At 39.1% G+C, this 17640-nt stretch overlaps 1 protein-coding gene across 17 annotated transcripts in view; it reads right to left on the bottom strand.

Annotated features, from left to right (window-relative positions):
- Positions 1-17640, bottom strand: part of NCKAP5 (NCK associated protein 5) — a 1093872-nt gene that overhangs the window by 835833 nt on the left and 240399 nt on the right. The gene's annotated exons all lie outside the window — the stretch shown is intronic.

Raw genomic sequence — 17640 nt, 5'->3', positions numbered from 1 at the left:
TGAAGGGACTGAGTGAGATGCTCTAAACAGAAAGCCAACATCTGTGTATTTCTCCTAAAAGCAGAGCTAGTGTTATATTGTATAAGTCAGGACTGATGAGCAGCCCATAAAAGATGGAGGCAAAGAACAGGAAAGAGAGGAAGAAAGAGGAGAGAGTAGACATCAAGAAAATGCCCATTTCCAGGCTGTGACAAAGGAAGGTTTCAAATGAGAAGCCCACACACCACTGCTAGACAGTAGCCCCCACTAGCCCCAGCTAGAGAAAGACTATGTGCAGCAGCGAAGACCAAGCACAGCCAAAACTTTTAAAAATTAAGTCATCAACGGACTTGGCAAGAAAGTCTGCATATCAGGGATCCTCTAGGGCTTTTAGGCAGACTGAAAAAGGATTTCAGTTCATTTGAGTATCGGTAAGTCTAGATAGCAAGAGAGCCCTCTCATTATCCTGATGGTAATGCAATGAAATGCCTTCTTCCCAGAGTCTGAGAATCATCAATATAGGACATGTCAGTTAGTGTCTGACAAGTATCAGAGCAGGTGGGATCTTGTGGATTTTTCTCCATGTCCCAACTGGTTAAAAGGGAAAAGTGTTTCCAGAAACAATAGATGATCATTTGATAGAAGACCATTTGCAAAGCTGGAAAGAAACTGGAATCAATAAATGGTTTGAGGGTCTTCTCATAGAAGGAAGAAAAATACCAGTTCAGAGGAAGAATTCATAACTGTCTTAAAATAAAATGTGTGAGACAGCAATGGTCAGAGATAGCAGTGGGCAACCTGAAGAGAGAAACAAGGACCTTCTCTCTGGTGACTGGAGAGCTCTCCCTGAAGCCTTTAGAGGCAGCCATGGACTCATCTCAAATTGCTAACTAGGGATTTGGGTCTTTTCTTGGAGCAATGCATCTGAAATGCCAGGGAGAGCCTCACCCACTATACAACTAACAAACATACCCTGCTATTCATTCAGATAGAGCAGCGATAAAAGCAGAGAAACTTATAGTCAGATGTTCAGTGGCTTTGAAATTCTCCAGAGAATACTAAATAACTTGAGAACCTAAGTAGAGATATCCAGTTCAAAAATGGCCAGAAGAGGAAGGAAGAGAACTGGGAGAGTAAACAGCTGAATGTTTAGGAAAAACCAAAAGTGTTTCGTTGTCTCAGTCAATATTCCTTGAACAGAGTTGCAAATATAGATTAAACAGATTCAGGGATTTCCTCTGTATCCAAAGTCATATTTAATAGGTCCACAAAATCTCAATAAATACCTTTAAACTTTTAATCTTGTTTCAGTGACATAAAAATGAATATAAATATATTCTGAATGTACTAATAAACAACTTCTGAATGAATACTGTCATGTGGTCTAGTGTCTTCTTTCTACTTGTGTTCATGTTGCTCTTGACAAAAGCTAATCAAAAGAGAACAGAGGTAGACAATGAATAATGGCATACCCCTGCCACAAGTAAAGGCAAAGGTGATATACACACGTATTAAACTAACAAATATTGTATAGTTTGAAGGGTGAAAATTTGGAAGCCTATTGGGCTAACATCCATCATGAGACTATAAATGGCAGCCAAACTCAAAAGAACCTACTGATAATGGAGGGGATCACAGAAGACCACATTCAAGTTGCAGGTTTGGGAAATATTTCAGCAAAACAGCACTATCTGTCATATTAAATCCACGTCATATATTTCAATTTTATTGCTTTTATAGTTTTCACTTATAAATTTATTTTTGTTATGTAATTAAATGAGAATAAGATTAGGATGTGTGGAAGGAAGGACAAATAACTAGGAAAGAGAAAATTAAATCTGGAAAAAAAAAAAAAGTGTCAAAAAGTCCAGGGTAAGCCATGGCTTACAAAACCTAATGAGATCTACAAAAATGTTAGCTTAAGACGGTGTTTAGAGTCAGATGAGAACAAGGATGGATCTGACTTACTGTTTGATGCTGATGGTATAATGCTAATAGAAGGTAAGGAAAAGGCAGAATCATTCAATTCCTACTTTGCTTCAACATTTGCTATCAAAGCAAATAATCTCCATATTGAAAAGAAGAGGAACACATGAAGCCCAAGATAAGTGAAGAAATCCCTCTGGAGATCAGCAAGCTATTTTGAATAAATCCAACCCTCACCGACCAACTACACCCCGGGTAATGGAAAGACTTCAGATGGGACTGTGGAAGCATTGTTACTAATCTTTGGGAAATCATGGTGCATCAGAGAGGAGCCTATGTTAGAAGGGGGAAAATGTGTTTTCTTTTAAGGACATTTCAGAATTTTTAAATTTTCAATATCAAAGGCAAAAGCTGCATTTAAGAGCTATATATCAGTTTTTAGTTTGCTTCTCTCCCCTCTCCCCATCCCTCCTCAAAAAAGGGAAAAGAAAGTATTTCTAGAATGAAATGTTTTAAAAGAGGATATATGAGAATGAGAGAACACAGGGCCTTCCTAAGAACAATTCATGTTCATAAGTCTTGAATAAAAGTAACAAGACTGAGAGGTAAAGTGAATCTGGACTTTTACTGAGTGTTTAATAAAATAAACCAAGAAGTAGGATATGGAAACAGGGCCTAGAAGCGCATTTTAGTTAAGTGTTGCAGAGGTGTAGGGTAGTGTTCTCTGCCTAACAACTGTGCTGAAATGATGCAACAGAGGATAGTAACAGGCCTGGGCTTGGAGTCAGGAATTTCAAGTTGAGTCTCTGCTTCACCACTGACTAGTTCAGGGGCCCACACATCTGACCCACTGCTCATTTTTGTGAATCGGGTTTTATTGGAACACAGCACATGCATTTGCTCACCTGTCGTCTATGACTGCTTTCGGGCTCCAGTGGCAGAGTTGAATAGCTGTGCAGAAACCACATGGCCCACAAAGCTAAAACATTTACTGCTGAGCCCTTTACAGAAAACCTCTGTCAACCCCCTGACGAGTCACATAAGCTAAGATGTATCACAGCCTCTCTGACACTCGTCATCACCCACATTTTAGAAACTGACAACTACAGCAAATGCTTCACAAGGTATCTAATGAAATAATGTATGAGAAAGCTCCGTGTGGATGTTAAAGTGCTCTACACGTGTACGGCATAGCTTATTATGATCGCTGTACCTGTTCAAAGATTAATTGCTTCTTTTCACATTAAAAACAAGCCAAGCTCAAGTACACAGGAGACCCTCAAAAGTAGTGGATGGATAGATGGATGATAGCAGTAACCATACCTTACTCAGCAGCAACTGTGTGCCAGAGACACATAATGTTTTAGATATAATAGCTTGTTTTATCCTTATAGCAGAAATGGGATATAGTTTACATTTCACTTCTGAATAAGAAAGAGATAACAATATCAGGAAAAACAACTAATATTTCAGTTCAGTCGCTCAGTCATGTCCAACTCTTTGCAACCCCATGAATCGCAGCACACGAGGCCTCCCTGTCCATCACCAACACCCAGAGTTCACTCAAACTCATGTCCATCGAGTCAGTGATGCCATGTAGCCATCTCATTCTCCGTCGTCCCCTTCTCCTCCTGCCCTCAACCCCTCCCAGCATCAGAGTCTTTTCCAATGAGTCAACTCTTCGCATGAGGTGGCCAAAGTATTGGAGTTTCAGCTTCAGCATCAGTCCTTCCAATGAACACACAGGACTGATCTCCTTCAGAATGGACTGGTTGGATCTCCTTGCAGTCCAAGGGACTCTCAAGAGTCTTCTCCAACACCACAGTTCAAAAGCATGAATTCTTTGGCACTCAGCTTTCTTCACAGTCCAACTTTCACATCCATACATGACCACTGGAAAAACCACAGCCTTGACTAGACAGACCTTTGTTGGCAAAGTAATGTCTCTGCTTTTCAATATGCTATCCAGGTTAGTCATAACTTTCCTTCCAAGGAGTAAGCATCTTTTAATTTCATGGCTGCAGTCACCATCTGCAGTGATTTTGGAGCCCAGAAAAATAAAGTCTGACACTGTTTCCACTGTTTCCCCATCTATTTCCCATGAAGTGATGGGACCAGATGCCATGAGCTTCGTTTTTTGAATATTCAGCTTTAAGCCAACTTTTTCACTCTCCACTTTCACTTTCATCAAGAGGCTTTTTAGTTCCTCTTCACTTTCTGCCATAAGGGTGGTGTCATCTGCACATCTGAGGTTATTGATATTTCTCCCAGCAATCTTGATTCCAGCTTGTGCTTCTTCCAGCCCACCATTTCTCATGATGTACTCTGCATAAAAGTTAAATAAGCAGGGTGACAATATACAACTTTGACGTACTCCTTTTCCTATTTGGAACCAGTCTGTTGTTCCATGTCCAATTCTAACTGTTGCTTCATGGCCTGCATACAGGTTTCTCAAGATGCAGGTCAGGTGGTCTGGTATTCCCTTCTCTTTCAGAATTTTCCACAGTTTATTGTGATCCACACAGTCAAAGGCTTTGGCATAGTCAATAAAGCAGACATAGATGTTTTTCTGGAACTCTCTTGCTTTTTCCATGATCCAGCAGATGTTGGCAATTTGATCTCTGGTTCCTCTGCCTTTTCTAAAACCAGCTTGAACATCTGGAAGTTCATGGTTCATGTATTGCTGAAGCCTGTCTTGGAGAATTTTGAACATCACTTTAGTAGCGTGTGAGATGAGTGCAATTGTGAGGTAGTTTGAGCATTCTTTGGAATTGCCTTTCTTTGGGATTGGAATGAAAACTGACCTTTTCCAGTCCTGTGGCCACTGCTGAGTTTGCCAAATTTGCTGGCATATTGAGTGCAGCACTTTCACAGCATCATCTTTCAGGATTTGGAATAGCTCAACAGGAATTCCATCACCTCCACTAGTTTTGTTCGTAGTGATGCTTTCTAAGGCCCACTTGACTTCACATTCCAGGATGTCAGGTGAGTGATCACACCATCGTGATTATCTTGGTTGTGAAGATCTTTTTTGTACAGTTCTTCTGTGTATTCTTTCCACCTCTTTTATAAAGCAGTTATTACATCCTAACCATCATGCTACCTATTCATTAAATGTTATTGCATTTAACTCTTTCAACCTCTTCACAAGATGTTAGTATCATCACCATCCTCCCCCTTATTACAGTATTTATGGATGAGAAAATTGAGGCTCAGAGAAACTAAATAACTTCCCAACGTCAAGTTTCAGGTAAGTGACAGAGCTGAAATTCAAAACCTTGTCTTCCTGACTCTGATCTTCTAATCATCATATGCTGGGGCAACTTATACACATGAATAAGCCTAATTTTATTCAGGATAAATGTAAAGTCTTATTAGAAAGATGAAAATTTGAAGGAAGCTATGAAAAGTTCCTATGAAAGACATATTTTTTAAGTGTTTCTATTTTCAACAAATTTTAGACTGAAAAATTACAAAAATAGTCCAGAATTCCCATTCTATTCCTCACTCAGTTTTTCCCAATGTTAACCTATTATTAAATACAGCACAGGGACCTCCCTGGTGGTCCAGTAGTTGAGACTTCACACTTCTGATGCAGGAGTCATCGGTTCAATCCCTGGTCTGGGAACTGAGATCCAACATGCTGTGTGGCACAGCCAAATTAAAAATAAATAAATAAATACAGCACAATGACAGTCAGAAAATTAGCACTGGCACAATACTCAACTAAAGATCTTACTAAAATGTCACCAGTTTTTCCACTAATGTCCTTTTTCTGTGCCAGGATGCTATCTGTGATCCCGCTTTGCATCTGGTTGCTATTGCTTTTTAGTCTCCTCTAATCAGTAACACTCTCAGTCTTTGCCTGTCTTTCACTTTCTTGACACTTTGGAAAAATATTAATTAGCTTTTTGTTGAATGTCTCTCAATTTGGGTTTGTCTGATTTTTTCCTCTCCTGCTAGACTGACGCTGTTTTGACAAGAATAGCACAGAAATGCTGTGTTCCCCGTGACTTATACCATGGTATTTAAAATGTCAATGTGACTTTTTATTTAATGGACTACAAGCTCAGTAAGCTGATGTGTAGCTTAGTCATTAACACTTATGTGTGTACACATACACACAAAATCTCATGACAGTTCCAATTGAGAAACTGTTGAGAACCACAAACAGTATGAGTATCAGTTCTACCTTTTTTCAACAATGACTAGATTACTGGAACAAGTACTGGGCTGTGAGCATTCCAAGTTTACTTCCTATTTTTCACCATTTGCATGCTAGCTGGTGAAGCATGTTGAATGACAGAAATGAACTCTTAACATGTGTGTCTCTGAATTCCAAAGACCAGAGCAGTTTGGGTCATGCTCCAAATATTCATTCATTGCATGTGTCAGACCAGCCCCAGTTTTCCTGCCTCACCTATGAGCCAGGCTTATTGGATGGTGGGCAAGTCTTCTAGAATCTCATCATTATACTTGGCCAAATAGAAAAAAAAATACACACATTGATTCTATATTTATATTAAAACACATAAGTCCCATGAAGGCAAGAGGACTTTATTTTTTCACATCTTGTTCGGCCACCCGGCTAACTTCAAAACTGCAACTGATAATGAAAAGAGCTTGCTATGGAGACACTAAAGACATATCACTGCTCACATAGGCACGTTGTGAACCTATTAGGAGAGTCTTTATTTATTTATTGACTTGATTTCTAAAATTTCTTGGATTTCAACACATTTTGTCTCATTTTTCTTGTTAGATTCATCTCCTCTGAAAACTATAGTCTCATTCAATCTGAAATGTGTTCATTCTACAGTTCAGTCACTGTGAGAGAAAAAAAAAAACAAAAAACCTTTAGTATTTAAAGTAGCAGAGGTATGCCCTGCTGACACTAAAACATTGCTGTCAGATGTTGGTTGTCAAGGTTTCTCCAGAAAATGCCCTATTCAACAACGTGCTTTTATTATTTCAGTTAGAGACACTTATGTTTAAAAGGATAGAGAAAAAAGAGATTCGGCACCCCACTCCAGTACTCATGCCTGGAAAATCCCATAGACGGAGGAGCCCGGTAGGCTGCAATCCATGGGGTAGCTCAGAGTCAGACAGGACTGAGTGACTTCACTTTCACTTTTCACCTTCATGCATTGGAGAAGGAAATGGCAACCCACTCCAGTGTTCTTGCCTGGAGAATCCCAGGGACAGAGGAGCCTGGTGGGCTGCTGTCTATGGGGTCGCACGGAGTCGGACACGACTGAAGCAACTTAGCAGCAGCAATTACCTTAAAAGTAAAAAACCTGAAGAAGTGGGAAAAATTGTCTAGTGTACAATTTTTTTGAAATTTTAGTGTTTGGAGTTTTTTAATAATAATTTTAAGGAATAATGACCATTCTGAGATCTTTCATTATAAATCTCATCAGTAGTAAAAAGAAAAGACAATAAAGTCACAAATTTTTTAGAGATTTTAAAAACAATATGGATCATTTGAATGTAAATAAATATTTTAATTAAATACTAACAACTAAATAAATAGTTGTTTTGATGTAACTCCTTTTCAGTGCTTATTAAATTTGTATGACACTAAAAATCAGTATAGTCCAAAAATAAAATGAGAAGAGTGAGGAAGCATTGTTAAACACTGACTATTGATGTAATAAATCTTTCTAAATCAGGACTTGAAGGGACATTTAGGGTGTACAGGATATAAATTGTTTTGCTCTTTCTGGAATACAATCTTGACACTAGATACAAAAGATTTAAAGTGCATATGAAACAGTTTTACTCTCAGAGTTTATCATAAGGATATTGTAACAGAAACATGCACTGGTGTATGTGCACTTATATTCCCCATGACCTTACTTATCATACAAAAACGCTGAAAATGAGTAACTCAAATAGGGATCGGTTAATAAATCTGAAGACAAATGGTCTTCAACTCCCATATGTACGTTCTACCTCTAAATAACATGAGCTGTAATGGAATCTCCTTCTTAAGGATTCTTCTTAAATGCTAAGTGTGAACTCCTGTTTATCAGAATGAAACAAAAGAAATATCCACAACAAAGCCTTCCGAGCCACAGAGCGGGGGCACAATCTGCCCAGTCAGTGTCTGAGGCCACTGTGGCTGCAGTCCTGCCCTACCTGGTATCGCAGACCCTGAGAAACTGGCAACTATCGCTGCAGCCAATTTCACCAGACCAGAGCAGAGGTGACCTTGGGATGGATGGAGGAGGATCCCAGCAGACTTCAACCTCTGGGCTTCCCCTCCAGGGGGAAGGACTTGACCTATACTTTAGCTACAGGTTGGTTTTCTAGGTAAAATTTCCTTTGAAGATGTTTTCTGAAGCCCCAAAAGAAAATACAAGTTTGAAAAACATTGCTATAACACCCAACATTTTCATTTATTGATTTTTTTTAATGAGCCCAAACCAGAAAAAATAAAGTGCTGATTTTAGTCACAGGGATTGTAGATCTCATAAATTTAGGCTACAGTCTGTTATTTAAAACCCTTTGTTCCAGCTATGTTTTGGAACTCAGAATAGTTTGTATTTATGAGCTAGTTAATAGAGAACATATCCTCCACATTATGTATCGCTCCCAGGAAGGACTTAGGGCAGCAACTCATAGTTAAATACATTCATATATTGGAAGCAAAACACATAAGCGTTTGCAGCAAATGCATTACATAAAAAGCTACAGGTTTCCTCACAGCAATTTACATCTTTTTTTTTTTTTTTTGCCAATTGAGCTGGGCCAAAACTTCTAAAAAAATAAAGTAAACTTTTGACTCTTAGGGCTTTCTGGATGTTGGGACTGTGGCCAAAGGACTGTGCATCTATGTGGTGGAAGTGAAGTTGGAGCTTCTCAGAAGCCAGAAGTGGAGACTTCAGCCCAATCCACTGAACTGAGGCCAGCAAGAAGCAAACAAAAGTTCAATGATGAAGTTCAGTGAAAAGTTCTGTACAAAAGTCAGGAATATCTCACCAAAGATAGTCAATTGGAGATTATAGATCCTTTTCAGCAGACAGTATATATCTATTCCTACTTCATTCTCTAAAATACATTGTCAAGAAGAGACTATATATGCTTTAATATCCATACAATGGCACAGTGATTGTGTGATGTGAAATAATATCTATCTTATAGTGTTAAGTGAGAAAAGCTGCCAAGAAATATCTTTCTATTATTAAATAGGTAGATAGATGGATAGATAGGTAGATAGGTCGATCGCTTACCTATGTGTGTACATGGATAAGAAATGTGAAATGATAAATCCCAAAATGTTAATACAGCGTCTATCTCAAGGTAGTATATTTTCAATTGACTTTTAAATTTCTTTTTTAAGCATTTCTGTATTATTTGACTATTTTATAATGAGAAAGCATTATCTTTTGTGGGGGAAAAGAGCTCAACCCTTGGTGGAAAATGCAATCATCAACAAATTATATATAATTTAGTTCCTCAGTGTTCAAACAACTCACTAAAGTCACAGTGTTAATTTGTAGCAAAATTATATTTGAATTTAAATCCTTTGACTTCGAGTTCTGATCTTCTCTGTGTTTTTTCATGTCACACGTGACAATGAAACATGAGGTATGGTCCCTATCTTGAGAGCTGATGTCTGAAGGGAGGAGATAAGAAATATAAGTAGGAAGCATTGATCAAATATTATAAGATGCTATCTACTTAAGTAACTGCTACAAATACTTTAAGAAATGTGCTGTGTGTGTGTTGTGGGGATGAAGAGTACATATAAACCTCAAATAAGAGAGAATAAAGTATAACGTTACATCACACACATCACAAATCCCCACGAATACGGAGGAGAATAAGATAAGACAGAAGTACCAGAGAAGGCTTCATGGGTCCAAGATGAATATGCTTTGAAAAGGCTAGATCAGGGAGGACATTTCCACAAAGAAATAACCAGACAGCATGACTGATAACGGATGGTAGAAATATGACTGCACATGATGGGAAAACGACTGGAAATGTAGAGTGGAGACAGACTGAGACAGGCTTTGAAAGCCAAGGCAAGACTGGTTTAGATTTGATGTGGAAAGAAATGGAGGCCGTGGACAAATTTTGTCAAGAATATCATGTGGCAAAAGTCATTTAACTGGCATGAATCTTCCAGTAGTGTATAGTATGGGTTGGCAAAGGGAGGCTTGAGTCCAAGATGCCAGGGCTAGGGAAGTGAGGATAGGCTGTGTAAATCAACAAGAGATCAGATGTGCGGGGGTGGGGATGAAGGGGGAAGTTGAGTCACAAAGATCTCAAGGTTCTAAATGAATGTCTCTGAAAACAGTGATCCCTTGACAGTGACAGATGGTTAAGATGAGGCTCACTATCTTAGAAGGGAAAGCAAAGAGAAAAGAAGCATTCATGTTCCTGTTTTTTAAAATTATACTGTAACTATTTGGCTTTGTAGATTTGTGCACTAAGGCCATGAGACTAGATTCAAACTTCTGATTTGCAATATAGTTTTGTTTTGTTTTGAATCTTAAGATGTGTTATTTTTATTTCATGCAGCTATCACAAATGCAGGGCTAGGATAAAAATACAGAAGAGCGATAAGGCAATACCAAGAGAAAACAACAATTAATAAAAAAGTTAATAAGAAAAATCCTGAAAATATGACCTCTAGATTAATAGCACTTTCTTTGCATGTTGGAATAGTGTTTTATATGGCTTAAAGAGCAGCTGAATATTTCCTTTTCATTTATCTGTAAAGGAGAAAAAAGAGATTATAAATGCAAAGGATAGACTAAAATACAAGTCATCCTGTCTTCCTTATGTCTGCTTAGGTCTCCTATATTTTGTTTAAAGTGTTTCTTAAGAAGTGATTTATTATCATCATCCAGGCTGCCCCATCAGGGACATCTCAATTGGGTCACAGTGGCCGGCTGAGCTGAGACCTCACTGCCTCTGAGCCTTTAAATAGACACTGCTTCGAATTTCATCTCTGAGATCAGGTGACATCCAAATCCACTTAACGTTTCACTGGTAGGGATTTTGATGTCATCAGAGACCTTGATGAAATTACAATCCCATTAGTCACCACAGGGGAAGACAGGAGACCTTAGGTGGCTAACGTTCCATTCATAACAAGAAAGAGACATTTAACATTTGTAAAGGGCGTTGATTTCTGATAGTTCCCTGCAGAACACAGCTCAAGTGAAGAAATATGACCAGAAAAGGCTTGGGAAAGAAATGATAGAAAAGGCAAGATTGCATTTACCCAAACAACTTAACTCTGTGTACTTTCTACAACTCTGCTTGACTGAAAAGAATTGAGTATTCAAGTAATGTGGGTGGGAGGAAGGGCAGGGCAGAATAGGAAGGACATGCCTAGCTATGCAGAGATTCTGTTACTGAGAAATCTGGGAAATCATACCAAGCCCTTGATTGATGCCAAAGAGGTGCCTCTAAATATGAAGGGTAAATAGAGGTTACAGGGAAAGGGCTTTTAATCTGGGTGATAAACTGCCAGATTCCATTATGTTTAATGAGTCTCATCAAAGCAAAGCTAGGCTCAAAAAAAATAAATAAATAAATAAGATCCCTTTCAAAGCCTACTATAAACAAATTAGAAGAATTAATAAAAATCCTATTAATGTATATGTAATTTTAAGAAGTTAATGAAGTCAATTAGAAAAGTTTGCCTAATGTATTTTTACCATTTATAAGAAAATGCCTCATCATGAAAATGGATTCATTCTTTAGTTGTTTTTTTTTTTTTTTAACTGAAGTATGTCCTATGTAAGACTTAAAGGATTACATTTCTTTTGGCTAACACTTCTCCAGGGAGAGCCCTGTTTAGAAGTTATGGGATATGACAAAAAGAGTGTTGCCAGCCCCAGTATGCTTACGATGCTTATTGACCTGAAAGTAACAAACGGGATTCATTCAAGTGAATTTGCCAAGCCTCATAATATGCCTCCTAACCAAATGGAGAGCACAGGAAGGCACACTTCTCAGTCATTAGACTGGGGAAACATAAATCTTTTGCCTCTCAATATAATCGTAGGTAGGAAACAAGAAGTGGGGTATGAAAACATCTATGTGTGGTTCCAAATAGAAGTGGTTGTCGCTCATCACCTAAGACCCTTGGTCTTAAGCAAGAGAAAACTTGCTGGTTTTGCATTAACAATTATTTGTACAATATACCATCAGTCATGAATTAGAAATTAGATTCTCACGCCTCACCATGAGGATTCTTTTAAGCCATTATTTTAAAAAGAATCTCAATACTCATGTGTATAATCAAAGCACTTGGGGACATGGGAGAAAAGGTAGCCCTGTTGTACAGTTAAATCCCCAGGTGAGAAGGCAGAATCAGACATCTGTGCTTAGTTAGATTTCCCAAAAAACAAATGCCACATGCTCCTTAATGCAACATAAAATAACATAACTCATGGTTTTCAAATAGCATCAAAGGCCGTGGGGCTTGCCTGCAATGATGTCCACTATGAAGTTAGGAACAACCCTGTTTATAATACTACAAGATAATATGCAGTGTCTGACACCCAATAAGTATTTCTTCAAATCTGAATGGAAGATGGAGTTCTTTTATATACAATCTGCTACATAAAGTTTCTATATCCTCTATTTTACTGTAAAAATAACATATGTTCTCATGCACATCTGCTTCAAACTCTGAATCAATAAAGACCCAGAGCCAATTTCACCTTCTCAGACATCTGTCTTTCCTGGGCTGCTGATGTGCTGGTTTCTCCTGGTTCTGCCTCCAGAACTCTGAATATTTCTTTATCAGGCTTCCTTCTCCTGTCACTTATTGCTGTCCCATTCCTGTTCATTCCCTTTTACATTTTCTTACAAATTTATTGAGTTTCAGGGCTTCAACAAATGTTGCTATGCAACCATGTCCTTCAACATTTACGAGCTTAGCAATAGACTAGATTTTTTAATGGATGAAAAGTGGAGTTAATCTAAGGTCTCTATCTTCTGTGTTTATAATAGTTTAGTAAGTGAACGACACATCCAAGGTTAAATAATGATTGTAAGGACAAGTGAGTTGGCAAACCCAGAAGAACCATAATTAGAGAAGAGAGTTGTATCATCATTGGCAAAGGAGATGAGATTTGAGTTGGCCCTTGAAGGATGAGTGGGATTTATATAAGGGCAGTTGAGGGGGGTGGGAATATTAGAAGGGTCAACTATTATGAGCAAAGATGGTGGGGATGGAAAAGTGTGTGACTGGTTTGGGTCAATGAGGATACTGCTGTGTCTGCCATGAGGGTTTCATTATAGGAATATCGGGGGAGAGGATGGGCCGGGCAGATTGACTCACTCTGCTGCTGCTAAAACTTCAGTTGTGTCCGACTCTGTGTGACCCCACAGACAGCAGCCCTTCAGGCTCCACCGTCCCTGGGATTCTCCAGGCAAGAACACTGGAGTGGGTTGCCATTTCCTTCTCCAATGCATGAAAGTGAAAAGTGAAAGTGAAGTGTCTGACTCTTTGCGACCCCATGGACTGCAGCCTACCAGGCTCCTCCGTCCATGGTCTGGAGACCTTTGAATGCCTGATTAAGGAACGGGATTTTATCCCTTAGGAAAGAAGGAACTATGTGAGATTTTAAGTGTGGAAAACACAATCAAAATGATCTGTTTCCTATTTCCTACTGGCTACAGGATACTTTCTCAATATCTCATCACTGCTTGCTTGTTCCAGAACTCATATTTATTTTCCCCACGTCCACTGGACCAGCCATTTATGTCAGTGACAACAAACATTCCTCTCTGGTTCAAAGGCTGATACCCTTGGAAAGTATTTTTGATGTTTGTCACTGGCTTCAACATTAGTTGAAGACTGACCAAAATCACCTTGGGGGCTTTAAATAAGTACAAATTCCTAAACCCTGTCCCAGACCAAGTGAATCCAGACAACTTGGGGACCCAGACTACTACCTATTATATGATGTGATATGATGCTTAATTGTTATTATATTTTCTTCCAAACATCTCTCAACTTTCTCATTTCCCTTTAAACCTCCAACAATCTCTGTAACTCAGGATTTCCTCCCCTTTGACCTACTACCATAGGAACCTTCTGGATTGCACCTTTTCTTTTAATACCCATAGCTTCTTTGTAGAATTCAACCTGGGCTCAGGGAAACCAACATAACTGTAGTTGAGTGATGCCCAGATATTTAGGTGGTGGAAATTCTGATGACATAAACCCTTCCCCAGTATGCTGGAAAGGCAGCTCACTCAAAGAAATTTTGTGTGAGCTCAAATCAGGGTCTGATGACTCAGCCAGTCTACATGGACACAGGCGATGCTACAAGTCCTTGGCAGTAATCCCTGCCCCTTAGATAAGCCACTGTCTAAGCAACTCCTCAACAAAGATAGCTCCTGAGACAGCCTTCTCTGTGGGTGTTTTCCACAGCTGAGTTTTGGGAATGTGACAAGTTGGCAACATGAGGAGCAGCCATGATATGATTTCAGAAGTTTCCTCTGCACCCACCCCAACTCAGCACCCCTCACCATGGCATCTAAGGTGTCTCTAACCATAATTGGTTTCAGCTCAAAGCTCCAACATTAGATATTCTTTTAGCTAACTTGAGATTTTCTGTCTTTATATATGTTACATTCCCCAAAACTCTTTATATGTATATTATAAGTATGCTATAAAAGGGAAGTTTCTAGCATCAGATTCTCTTGGCTACCAGTCCTAATTCTTCTGCTGACTTTATGGGATTTTGGTTATGTTTTGTAACCTTTCCAAGTCTCAATTTCTTCCTCTATAAAGTGGAGATGACAAAAATACTACCCAGAATGTAAGACTGTTGATATAATGTACATAATGTGCCTATTATAAAGTACATATTTAATGTATATGTCAAAATACCTGACACATGGTAAATATTAATGTTAGATATTATTAGTATTCTGTTATGCTTTTATACTTAAGATTTAGTGGAAAGGCATTCATCCAGTCCTTACTCAGGATGTTGAATGAAAAGGCAGAAAAGAAGTACAGATGCAGAACACCAAAGGGAGCATAACTTGTGGGATACTGTGAAGAGTCTGCAAGTCTTGAGGGAAACCCAGGTACAGCAACTACTGTGAACGTGAGTCATCCTTCAAGCCGATCTTAAAACTGTTGTGTGGGATAACTCTTCAGCACATGTTTTGTCTTTGATACACAAGAAAACCCAGCTTTCCGCCTTTGTCTGTATGAGGTTGATATTGATGTCACTCAGTTTACTACAGTGTTCTACAGAAAATGACATTAATAAATTATATGAAGTACCATGTGCAGTGCTGTGCTGAGCTTCAGTTGTGTCTGACTTTAGTTGTGTCTGACTGAAGTGAAGTCACTTCAGTTGTGTCTGACTCTTTGCAACTCTATGGATTGTAGCCTGCTAGGCTCCTCTGCCCATGGGATTCTCCAGGCAAGGATACTGGAGTGGGTTGCCATGTCCTCCTCCAGGGGATCTTCCTGATCCAGGGATCAAAACTTTGTCTTGTCTCATGTCTCCTGCATTGGCAGGGGGGTTCTTTACTACTAGTGCCACTTGGGAAGCCCATGAAGTACTATACAGTTTGTATATTAAAATAAGTCTTAATCCAGAAAAAAAAGGGTGGGGGGAGGGAATACTGTTAAGAGTCAAATGATGTAAAGATGGCAAAGGGGAGAAGGGAATGGATATGTGACCCAGCCAATGTCATAATTTGGAGCAGGCCCAGCCTTGCCTTGGGCATGACTTGTGTGAGCCAGATTTGCTTTCTAAGATTTTTATCTGAGAAAGATGTGTGCAGACAGGCTGAGAGGACACACACTTCAAAGTGAGGACCACTTTAGATTCTCCCAGACTCTTCTGAATTTCACATTAAATTTCTTCACTTTCTCAGAAGAAAAATATTTTTTTTTAATTAAAAAAAAGTTATTTCAGGAGTCACAAAATTTAGTTATGTATTTGACAATACCATTAACATATTCTTACTGTGAAGGAATAAATCATATGGAAGACTAAAGATGGATACACATATCATAGACAACTTCCCCTGAGAGCACCAGCATAAGGAGAGAGGTTCATAATATTTACATTCAAAAGCTGTATGGAAAACCACTCTTTTTGCATTATAGAAAAGTAAGCAAACTAAAAGTCACACTATTTATCAACTAGCATCCCCTTTACAAACATAACAAATAGTTCACTTCTAGAAAATAAAAGAGATAAATAGTGAAATGTAATAGTTAAAACTAATTAAGCAAACCTATTGTTTCTAAGTACTTCCCTGGTGGTTCAGTGGTTGAAACTCCATGCTTCCAATGCAGGGGCACAGATTCTATCCCTGGCTGGGGCACAGCCAAAAAATAAAATAAAATGCAAACTTAAAAAAAAAATGTCAGTACTGCCTAATACTAATCACGGAGGTTTAAAAAAAACTTGTTTCCAAAAAACAAAATTCAAACTTAGTAACAAATTTTCTTGTATCTCCGTGGAATGAAGTAAGTCTCTCTCTCCTTCCTCTTCATTTATGCCATCAACTCAGTTTATTCCTCCACATGCTTTATGTAGAGATCTCACAGATTAGCAAACAAGATGGCCATCATTAGAAGTATAATGACAGAGATTCATTTATAGAGGAAAATGCTCTGATCCTGGACCTGTTAGATTATGTATGTAAACAAATTTCTACAACTAATTCAACCTTAGTTTCCTAGGTTGAGGAAAGTGAGGATTCAGGTGGGATCCCTGAGGGCAGGGTCAGTGCCCAGTACTTCTTTGGGTTTGTCATCCCTAGGAGGAATTCTGGATGCCACAGAGGTGACTCACCCACATGCACCTGGAAGCCTGGCCTCTCCCTTTTCACAAAGCCTGGCTTATGCAAGAGGCTGACAGCTTCCTGACAATCATCCCCCAGCTTACCTCACTGGTCACAAGTCCAGAGCAGGTGGTTTAGAGCCTTTATTCTCAGCAAGTACAACACCAGCTTCCAAATAGTGCTGGCTGGGTTGGTGCCTTTCTTTGGAAACCTTGGTCCTCTCATTCCCATGCTTCTCCATCACCAAAGAGACATGATCCTGACCGTAGATTTGGAATTAACTAAATCTGTCATTTAAGCTGATTTGAAGTTTTGCTCCTTCTCTGTCTGTACCCTGTGAGTGATTAGGGAGATTCCCTGGTTTTCATCACTGTTCACTCCCTTTTCCAAGAAAGGGGGATTTTCCTTCCTAGACTTTACCCTTAATTATGACTCTTCCTTTCTCTTGTGTCATCCTCCTCCCTTTAGTAAATCTTTCCACTCAGCGGTACTGAGGATTGCCTTAGGGCTTAGCATAACCCATGCCCAGGCTGATGAATTACCATGGGTATTCCAGCCAGCTGTGAATGTTGTTGCTAGGAGGGACCCATGGAGTTTTGCCTTCGAATCTCTGAGCACTTCCAGAGGCAGCTCCCTCCCTAGACCTGGGGGAGGACAAGTTGGGCTTAGATCCACCTACGCTGCCACATTTGCTCCCGAAAGAAATTTTCTTCTTAACAATACACTTCTCTTCTAGATTTGCACTTTCATCTAGAGTCAGTCCTATAATTCTGTCACCGACTTGTCCTTCTTAGGCCCCTTCTAACTGGATAAAGTCTTTTCCTTAGTTTTTCTACTTTCTCAAATCTTCTTTAACTGAGCACACTCCCACTGCCTTCCAGTGATTGAGAATGGCTTTCTTTCTTTTCTTCTTTCACATTCCCTCTCCTAAACCCT

The sequence above is a fragment of the Bubalus kerabau genome, chromosome 3, assembly GCF_029407905.1.
Source record: "Bubalus kerabau isolate K-KA32 ecotype Philippines breed swamp buffalo chromosome 3, PCC_UOA_SB_1v2, whole genome shotgun sequence".
In the NCBI taxonomy this organism is placed as follows: Eukaryota; Metazoa; Chordata; class Mammalia; order Artiodactyla; family Bovidae; genus Bubalus; species Bubalus kerabau.
Note: the sequence above shows the minus strand (reverse complement) of the source record. Positions and strands in the feature narration are given on the sequence as shown.